Raw genomic sequence first — 11,439 nt, forward strand, 5'->3', positions numbered from 1 at the left:
TACGAGGGAGAACAAGCAAATGTCAACCTTGCAAGGTGTTAAAAATGGGGAGGCATTGGGGAGGGATGCAATCAGCATAAACTAGAGACTGTAACTAATAGAATCATTGTATTATGCTTCCTTTAATGTAACAAAGGTGATATACTAAGGTAAATGCAGATAAGAGGGGGGGGATAGGAGAGGCATGTTAGACACTTGACATTGGTGGTATTGTCTGATTCTTTATGGTGGGCAATGTCCATGATCAACTGTACAAATACTAGAAATCACTTCATGAACCAGAACAAATGTATGACAATACAATTAGAAATTAATAATAGAGGGGCATATAGGAAAGAACTATATACCTATTACAAACTATATACTACAGTTAGTAGTATTTCAACATTTTTTCATAAACAATAACAAACGTACTATATCAATACTAGGAGTCAACAATTGAGGGGGGTTGGTTAGGGATAGGGGAGGATTAGAGTTTCCTTTTCTTTTTTTCTTTTTTCATCTTTCACTTTATTTCTTGTCTAGAGTAATGAAAAGTTTCTAAAAATTGAACAAAAATTATGTGTGATGGATGCACAGCTGTATGAGGGTACCCAGGGGCAAGTGATTGTACACTTTGGATCTTTGGATAATTGTATGGTATCTGAACAATCTCAATAAAAATGAAAAAAATGAAAAAGAAAATTTAAAAAAAAAAAAAAAAGAAATAACAAGGATTAAAGCAGAAATAAATGACATAGAGAAAAAAAAAAAGAGAGAATAAATAAAACCAAAAGCTGGTTCTTTGAGAAGATCAACAAGATTGACAAGCCCCAAGCTAGACTAAGAAAGTCAAAAAGAGAGAAGACTCAAATAAACAAAACAATAAATGAGAGAGGCAACATTACTGCAGATCCCAAAGAAATTAAGAGGATACTATGAACAGCTGTTCACCAAGAAACTAGATAATGTAGAGGAAATGGACAATTTCCTAGAAACACATGAACAACCTAGATTGACCACAGAAGAAACAGAAGACCTCAACAAAACAATCAATAGCAAAGAGATCCAATCAGTCATCAAAAAGTTTTCTACATATAAATGCCCCAGGCCAGATGGCTTCACAGGAGAATTCTAGCAAACTTTCCAGAAAGAACTGACACCAATCTTACTTAAACTCTTTGAAAACACTGAAGAAAATGGAACACTACCTAACACATTTTATGAAGCTAACATCACTAATACCAATATCAGGTAAAGATGCTACAAGAAAGGAAAACTATATGCCAATCTCTCTCATGGACAGAGACACAAAAATTCTCAACAAAATACTTGCAAATCGAAATGAAAGATACATTAAAAAAATCATACCCCATGACCAAGTGGGGTTCATTCCAGGCATGCAAGGGCAGTTCAAAATAAGAAAATCAACCACTGTAATACAGAACATTAACAAATCAAAAGCAAAAAGTCAAATGATCATCTCAATAGATGCTTAAATGCATTTGACAAAATCCAGCATCCTTTTCTGATAAAAACACTTCAAAAGGTAGGAACTGAAGGAAACTTCCTCAATATGATAAAAGGCATATATGAAAATCTCACAGCCAGCATAGTACTCAATGGCAAGAGACTGAAAGCCTTCCTTCTAAAATCAGGAACGAGACAAGGAAGCCTGCTGTCACCACTGTTATTCAACATTGTGCTTAGAGGTGCTAGCCAGAGCAATCCAGCAAGACTAAATAAACAAATAAATAAATAAATAAACAAAAGGCATCCAAATTGGAAAGGAAGAAGTAAAACTGTCATTATTTGCAGATGATATGATTTTGTATCTGGAAAACCCTGAGAAATGAACAACACAGCTACTTGACCTAATAGGCAAATTTAGCAAAGTAGCAGGATGCAATAGTAGTGCACATAAGTCAATAATGTACCTATACACTAGAAATTACCTAACTGAAGTGACACTGAAGAAAAAGATTCCATTCTCAATAGCAACTAAAAATAAGTACTTAGGAATAAACTTAACCAAGGATGTAAAAGACCTATACAAAGAAAACTACGTAACTTTACTAAAAGAAGTAGAAGGGTACCTAAAAAGATGGAAAAATATTCCATGTTCATGGATGGGAAGGCTAAGTGTCATTAAGGTGTACAATCTACCCAAACTCATCTACACATTCAATGGAATTCCCATCAAAATTCTAACAACCTGCTTTGCAGACTTAGAAAAGCTAGTTATCAGATTTATTTGGAAGGGAAAGGGGCCTCAAATTGCCAAAAACATCCTAAAAAGAAGAGTAAGGAGAACTTACATGTCCTGATTTCAAAGCTTATTATAAAGCCACAGTAGTCAAAGCAGCATGGTACTGGCACAAAGACAGACATATTAATCAATGGAATTGAATTGAGAATTCAGAGACAGGCCCCTAGATCTACGGTTGACTTATCTTTGATAAGGCCCCCAAAATCACTGAACTGGAACATAACAGTCTATTCAACAAATGGGGCTGGGAGAGCTGGATATCCATATCCAAAAGAATCAAAGAGGACCCCTACCTCACACCCTATACAAAAATTAACTCAAAATGGATTAAAGATCTCAATATAAGAGACAGGACCATAAAACTCCTAGAAGATAATGTAGGGAAACATCTTCAAGACCTTGTATTAGGAGGTCACTTCTTAGACCTTACTCCCAAAGCAAAAGCAACAAAAGAAAAAATAGATAAATGGGAACTCCTCAAGCTTAGAAGTTTCTGTACTTCAAAGGAAATTGTCAAAAAGGTGAAGATGCAGCCAACTCAATGGGAAAAAAATATTTGGAAAACATGTATCTGACAAAAGACTGATATCTTGCATATATAAAGAAACCCTACAACTAAACAAGAGTACAGACAGCCCAATTATAAAATGGGCAAAAGATATGAAAAGACCGTTCTCTGAAGAGGAAAAACAAATGGCCAAAAAACACATGAAAAAAATGTTCATCTTCACTAGCTATTAGAGAGATGCAAATTAAGACCAAAATGAGATATCATCTCACACCAATTAGAGTGCCTACCATTAAAGAAACAGGAAACTACAAATGCTGGAGAGGATGTGGAGAAATTGGAACTCTTATTCAGTATTGGTGCGACTGCATAATGATACAGCCACTCTGGAAGACAGTCTGGCAGTTCCTTAGAAAACTAGACATAGAGTTAACATTCGATTCAGCAGTTTCACTTCTCAGTATATACCTGGAAGATCTGAAAGCAGTGACATGAACAGATATCTGCACACCGATGTTCATAGCAGCATTATTCACAATTGCCATGAGATGGAAACAACCCAAATGTCCTTCAATAGATGAGTGGATAAACAAAATCTATATATACATGATGGAATACCGTACGGCAGTAAGAAGGAACAAGGTCGTGAAACATGACAAAATGGATGAACCTCCAGGACATGATGCTGAGTGAAATAAGCCAGGCACAAAATGAAAGATATTGTATGTTACCACTAATGTGAACTCTGAAAAATGTAAAATAAATGGTTTATATTGTAGAACATAGGGGACCTAGTGATAGACAGCAAAAAGTGAAGGGGGAACGATAATCTAACAAGAACATACAAGTTATGGAGGGTAAATTTAGTGTTATGGGAACGTTCAGGAAGAACTATGGTTTGTTAATTTTGGGGGGTACGGTAGGAACAAGTCGGCAGCAATGTAGTTATTTTAGGTTGTTTTATTAATCCTTTGGTTATAGTTTGTTTATTTTCTTGGGGTAGGGTAGGAAAATATTGGAAGCAATGTAGTTAGTTTATTTGTTTTTTCTTATTCCATTGTTTTCATTTTGTTTGAAATGTTTTTTATGGTTTGTTTTTTAATTTTTTGATAAAGTTTAAAAAAAAAAAAAAGGAAAGTAAAACAGTAGAAGAGCTTTGTGGCATTTTAACATAACTGGCCCTATTCCCCATCCCAGGCTGAGCAGTGATCCTAAAGATGGCAGCCCACGCTCCCAGTTTGGGTTCTTTATGGATGCTCCCAAAAGAACTTACTCAAAGGGCTTCCCTTTGTTTTTGCTAACATTCTCACTATGCAGAAATGGCACACACAAGACATTCCTCAAAACAACTAAAAGGTAAATGAATTCTCCTCCTGAGAAATGTAAAGAATTGAGAAAATTTTAATTCCAATCACTCTCCTTTTTTAAAAAAAATATTTTATCAAAAAAAAAAAAAATGAAACACACATTTCCAAACAAAACAAAGCAGAGCAATGGAAAAAATAAATATCCTGAAATAACTTCATTCCTTCCAATAAACTCCTACCATACCAAAAGAAAATTAATGAACAATTGTCAGCTGAGAATTCCCATATAATTAAGATCACCCTCAATATCTTGTCTGTTCTTATTAGATAATTGTTCCCCCTTCACAAGCTGCTGTCCATGTCTAGGTCCTCTATATTCAACAACTTAAGTCACTTATTTTACATTTTCCACAGAGGTCACATTATTGGTAACATATAATATCTCTCCTTTTGTGTTTGGCTTATGTCATTCAGCATTGTCTTCAAGATTCTCCTCTTGATATACATGCTATTGTCAAGATTTTTATTCTCAACATTATAACCCCTCAAGTAATATCAATGTTATTTTATGAAGACAATATTATTTAATTAGCTCAACATTCTTTATTTCAACTCAGACTTATATTCTGAGATAATTTTCCCTATGGAAAAATATATTGTCTTAGAGAGTAAACCTGGTTGAAAAATCTGCTTCAGAAATTTGATTAGTGGGCATTTGTTGATGAAAAATTATCTTGTGCTTCATCTGAATATTTATTACAGTCTTTTTTTAAAGTCCTTTTGCTACATACCTTTTTAAAATTCACTATTTCTTTTAAAGTCTTCCATTTTATCCATGTCTTATCTTTACCACTTTTACTTTAGAGAATCAATTGAACGTTCAATAATTCTTACTTTGTGGCTAATCTATGTTTCCTATGTGGCCGTAAGTTATCTTTGTAATTGATATTCTGCAATTTTTCAGAATATATATATGTATTTCATTTAATTTATCCACTTTGTATATACATTGCTTCCTGAATCTGTACATCTGTATCGTTCATTAGTTCTTGGACAATTTTAGTAACTCTTAAATTTTGCCTCTCCAGCCTTTCTCTGTTTTGAGGATCAGATTAGAAATTAGATTAGAAATTATTCTAACAGTCATAATCTTATCCATGCTTTCCTTTTTTCCATTTTCTCTTTTCTATTTGTGCTACATTGTGGGTAATTTAATCAAATATGTCATCTAATTCAATAATTCTCTCTTCAACTATGTGTAATATACTTTTTTTGCATTTTTTAAATTGAGTTTGTTCACATACCATACAATTATCCAAAGATCCAAAGTGTACAATCAGCTGCCCCCGCTACCATCATACAGCTGTGCATCCATCATCACGTTTAATTTTTTTCAATTTTTAGAACATTTTCATTACTCCAGAAAAGAAATAAATTCAAAACAAGGAAACTCAAATCCTCCATTGTTGACCAATAGTATTGATATAGCACATTTGTTACTGTTGACGAAAGAACATTAAAATACTACTAACTGTAGTATATAGTTTGCAATAGGTATATTTTTCCCTATATGCCCCTCTATTATCAACTTCTAGTTATAGTGTCATACATTTGTTCTGGTTCATGAAAGAGATTTCTAATATTTGTACAGTTAATCACGGACATTGCCCACAACAGATCCACTGTTTTATACATTCCCATCTTTTAACCTCCAACTTCCTTCTGGTGACATGCGTGACTCTGAGCTTACCCTTTCCACCACCTTCACACACCATTCAGCACTGTTAGTTATTCTTACAATGTGCTACCACCTCTGTCCATTTCCATTTAAGTTAACCCTAGTTGAACATTGTGCTCATACTAAGCAACTGCTCCCCATTCTTTAGCCTCGTCTATATCCTAGTAACTTATATTTTATGCCTATGGGTTTATGTATTACAATTAGTTCATATTGGTGAGACCCTGCAGTATTTTTCTTTATGTGTCTGACTTATTTCACTCAGTATAGTACCCTCAAGCTTTCTCCATCAACCCATTTTTTTAAGATGTTTTTTTTCACACATCATACATTGTGTCCTAAGTAAATGATCAATGGTTCCCTGTACAGTCAAATATTTTATGTATTCACCACCCTCACCGCTATGTATATAAGGACATCTCCATTTTTTCCACAAAACAGGAGGAAGAGTCAATGAAGATAGACAAAAGAAAAAGAAAAAAGAAAGTGAAAAAAAAAACATGACAGCTAGGAAGCAACAAAAGGAAAGATAGCATTAGACTAAAGTAGAATAAAGAGAGATATTACCAACGCCAAGAGTCCCATGCCCCTCCCTTTTGCCCCCTGCTTATATGCATGTAGCCTTGGTATATTGCCTTTGTTACATTAAAGGAAGCATAATACAATGTTTCTGTTAATTATAGTCTCTAGTTTACATTGATTGTATTTTTCCCCAATACCTCCCTATTTTTAACACCTTGCAATGTTGACGTTCACTTGTTCTCCCTCATGAAAAAACATATTTGTGCATTTTATCACAATTGTTGGAACGCTCTAGGTTACACTGAGTTATACAGTCCCACCTTTATTTTTCCTCTTTCCTTCCACTGTCCCACATACTCCTAACCTTCCTCTTTCAACCATATTCATAGTTATCCTTGTTCAGTGTACTTACATTGTGTTCTGAAGCACTCATAATAGCTTTTCCTATCTGCCTGTAGTGCTCCCTTTAGTATTTCCTGTAGGGCAGATATTTTGTTCACAAACTCTGTTATTGCCTATTTATCAGAGAATATTTTGAACTCTCCCTCATATTTGAAGGACAGTTTTTCCAGATATAGGATTCTTGGTTGGTGGTTTTTCTCTTTCAGTATCTTAAATATGTCACACCACTTCCTTCTTGCCTCCATGGTTTCTATTGAGAAATCCACACATAGTCTTATCAAGCTTCCTTTGTATGAGATGGATCACTTTTCTCTTGCTGCTTTCAGGATTCTCTCTTTGTCTTTGATGTTTGATTATCTGGTTATTAAGTGTCTTGGCATAGGCCTATTCAGATCTATTCTGTTTGGGGTACGCTGTACTTCTTGGATCTGTAATTTTATGTCTTTCATAAGAGATGGGAAATTTTCATTGATTATTTCCTGTATTGTTGCTTCTGCCACTTTTCCCTTCTCTTCTCCTTCTGGGACACCCACGACATGTACATTCTTGCAGTTCATGTTATTAATTCAATTCCCTGAGACATTGCTCATATTTTTACATTCTTTTCCCTGTGTTGTGTGTAAGCTTTCAAGTGTCTTGTTCTCCAGTTTCTGAGTGTTTTCTTCTGCCTCTTGAGATCTGCTGTTGTAGTTTCCATTGTGTCTTTCATCTCTTACGTTGTGCCTTTCATTTCCATAGATTCTGCCAGTTGTTTTTTCGACCTTTCGACTTCTACCTTATGTATGCCCAGTGTTTTCTTTATAGCCTTCATCTCTTTTGCCATATCTTCCCTAAACTTTTTGAATTGATTTAGCATTAGTTGTTCAATTCCTGTATCTCAGTTGAAGTGTAAGTTTGTTTCTTTGACTGGGCCATAACTTCATTTTTCTTAGTGTAGGTTGTAGTTTTCTGTTGTCTAGTCATCTGGTTTCCTTGGTTACCCCTATCAGGTTTTCCCATACCAGAACAGGCTCAGGTCCCAGAAGGAAGGAATATTCACTATCTGGTTTCCATGTGGGTGTCTCTTAGAGGATTGACACACCCTGTGAGATCTCCAGCCACTGTGCTTTTCTGCCCATCAGACAGCACCTGTCAGCCTGTCACTCCAGACTGGTGTAAGGAGGTGTGTCCTGTGGCTTTTTTCCCCCAGGCTCTGGGGTCTGGTTCTGAATGGAAGGCAGGTAGTAGATATGGGAACCACGTCTTTCCTCTTAGGGAAGATATGCCCCCTAGTGAGTTTTCATTTGCATATAAATAGATTCTTTGTCTCTCTGACTCTGTTATCTCCATCCTTCTCTGGGTCAGAGTGCTGCGAGCTGAAAATGGCTGAGGCTTTCTCTACTGCAGAGTACTGCAAGCTGAAAATGGCTGAGGCTTTCTCCACTGAGCCATTCAGGTTGAGAAAGAAAACAAGGGACAGAAAGCCCCCTTTCAGGGTTAGTCCACAGCCTCCAGTTCCACCTGTTGGCCAGAAATAGCACCCAGTCCTCTGGGCTCCCCCTTCCAAGACAGACAAGTCCCCTGGCTCTTCAAGGTGAGTTGTCACTAAAAGCCTCTGTCTGCTTTTTGGGGATCTGCAGCTTGCATTGATCAGTCCATGTTTGCCAATTAAAATCCCAGTTGGAGCTGGACCAAGGTACATTCCCTTGTTCAGAAAATGCTGCTGTCTAGCACAGCAAGGCTTTGCAGTTCAGGCTGCTGTGGGGGAGGGGGTTCCCAGCTCGGATCCACCATTTCTACTCACAGATTCCATGCTGCAATCTCAGGCATTCCTCCCAATCCAGGTTCGTGCATGATGTGTGGACAGTTATGCTTTTCCTCCAGCAGTTATTCCAGATCATTTACTAGTTGCTCCTGATTATTAATTGCTCTGGGGAACCTAACAAACTTCCATTCCTCTCTATGCCACCATCTTCTTCCATCTCCTCTGTAATATGTTTTTTAATCTATCAACTAAGAATTTTAATTGAATGACTATATTTTTTATTTCTAAATGTTCTTTTTTGTACTTTTTCATATCTTATTGGTCATTTTAGACATTTTCCTCATGTTCCATCTGATTTTTAATTTTATTTATTTTTTTTACACAAATTGTTGTTTTATTTTCTATATCTAATAATTCCAATTATCTAGTTTCTGTTTCTGCTGATTTTAGTCATGGTAGGTTACTTCCACATCAGTTTTATGATCTTTGATTGTGAGCTTGTATTGGATTGATCTTAAATCATGCAGTTCCTTAAACTTTAAATTGGTAATGCTTTCTTACTGAGGGAATTTCTATTTCCCATTGCCATAAAATGTGGAAGACAGGTTAGCCCCCTTCCAAGAGCTGGTACTTAGTACAGAAGTATCAGATTCAACTTCTTAACTTTGCCATTAGCCCAAAGCTTAGACACCTGTCCACAGATCCAACATTAGTACTTGTCCTCTAGGCAATCCTGACTTGTCCTTTGCTCACTGCTCTCAGATCAGGTTCCTGATCAGAGTTCTTGTTTTAGGAGTAGGGACCTGGGGCGAGTGAAGGATAAATAATGGCCTACTGAGAAATTTTTTTCATGAACGTGGAAATTCACTTAAAATAAAAGTGTTATCTCAAATTTAGTTATTTTATAATTGGAGGGACACCCAGACTATGTAAGTCACCATACTGCAGGTTGCAGAAGCCAATGTTATATTTCCATTTCCATTCCTAATATTGTTTGTGTCCTTTTTTATTTCAATCTGACTAGAAAGTTATCTATTTTAGTCTTTCCAAAAGTACCAAACTTTTTCTCTGTTCAGGTTCTCTATTGGGTCTCTGTCTCATTTGTCATCAATATCTGCTCTTTATTATCATCTTGGTTTGCCAGGACTGCTGTAACAAAATGCCACAAACTGGTAGGCATTAAACCATGAAAATTTTTTGGTTCATAGTTTGTGGGTCATAAGTCCAAAATCATTCTGTTCATGATGCTATATGTATTCTCTAAGACAACAGAAACTTTCTCTACAACTCTCCTCACTTTTTTCAGAGACCTCATGAGAATCACCTTTAAAGTCCATATCATTACCAACAGTCTCTTCAAAGCAATATAATCTTTTATATCAGGTGCCTCAAAATTCTGCCAGCCTCTACCCATTACCGAATTGCAAAGCCACTCTCACATTTTTAGTAATATGTAATAGCATTATAACAAAATACCATAAACTGGTTAGTTTAATGAACAGTAATTTATTCGCTCATGGTTTGCTTTGGAGTATGCTAGAAGTCCAAAATCAAGGTATCAGTATGCCATGTCTTCTCCAAAGTCTGTAGCATTCTTGTGCCAGTTTCTGCCCTCATCACACAGTCATCCTTTTGTGCTTGTACCCTGTGTCCAAATTTCCTTTGCTGATAACTCATACTAGATTAAGGCCCACCCTGATTCAGTTTGGCCTCATCTTAATAGGATATTCAAAGATCCTATTTACAAATGAGCTCACCCACAGGACTGGGGGATTAGGACTTGAAAATAAGATTTACAAATGACTTCACGCTCACAAGATGGAGGGTTAGGATTTGAAAACATCTTTCTGAGGGAGATTATTCAATCTATGCTGACCTTTCTCCTAAGTTCTTAACATGCTTTATTAATTTTCTGACACTCTTTTCTAATATGAGTATCTAAAGCTAAAAATTTTCCTTGAAGTATTGGTTTGGCTACATCATATAAGGTTTGATATGTGGTATTTTCATTAACATTCAGTTATCATTTTTATTATTGTAAAATTAAACACTGATATAGAAATCACACAAATAAAGGCATAGCTTTGTGATTTTTTTTTTTTAGACAGCCAGGAAGTGGTTTAATGGTGGGCAAAATGAAAGTTACCCACAATTGGGTGAAGGTAATGCTGACAAAGCCTTCATGCATGCAGGGCCCACCACTTGTCCAAGTGGCCACAGTTGGGGATGTACTTGACCCCACATTCATCTGGGATGAGATTCTTCTCAGCCTCTATGTATTCAGATTCATCAGCATTAAACTTGGTGAAGTCTCACTTCTTGGAGATAAGGATTTTCTGGTGGCCAGGGAACTTGAACTTGGCCCTGTGTAGTGCCTCAATCACATGCTCCTTGATTTCAAACTTGGTGCACATACACATGATGACTTTGCTGATGTGGACTCTGGCTACCATACCCAGGGACTTTGCAAAGGCACCTTGCATACCTGTCTGGAGCCTAGATTGCAGATGGCATGAGGTCAGATATGACCAGCAACAGAAAAGGGCTATCTCCAAGGTCCCTTAGGACAACCCATACATGCAAGAGGCTGCATATGCTACCAAGGAGGCTGCTATCTGCAGCCACTGCATACTGGGCCTCCATGAGCAGAGGAAGCTTTGTGAATTTTTATAGGATAAATACCTAGAAACCACTCAGGCCAAGAATAAAACTTTGGCAGCCATCTCATAAGCTTTCCATGTGCCCCATCCTCCCTGCCTGCAAAAGAAACTACTAATTTGATTTTTTTTTCATGAAAGAGCCTTTTAATAATTGTACAGTTAATCATGGACATTGTCCACCATGAGATTCACTGTGTTATACATTCCCATGTTTTCACCTTTAACTTGCCTTCTGAAAAGGAAATGACTCTAAACTTCCCCGTTCCACCACATTCACACACCAGGCAGCACTGATTATTCTCACAATAAT

At 36.5% G+C, this 11,439-nt stretch overlaps 1 non-coding gene across 1 annotated transcript; it reads right to left on the minus strand.

Moving 5' to 3' along the window:
• Nucleotides 1-11,012: 11,012 nt before the first annotated feature.
• On the minus strand, nt 11,013-11,142 carry LOC119530706. Its single transcript, XR_005216096.1, has one exon. It is a non-coding gene; the product is annotated as a small nucleolar RNA SNORA70 (small nucleolar RNA).
• Nucleotides 11,143-11,439: the final 297 nt, after the last annotated feature.

This window comes from Choloepus didactylus, chromosome 3, assembly GCF_015220235.1.
Source record: "Choloepus didactylus isolate mChoDid1 chromosome 3, mChoDid1.pri, whole genome shotgun sequence".
NCBI lineage: Eukaryota > Metazoa > Chordata > Mammalia > Pilosa > Megalonychidae > Choloepus > Choloepus didactylus.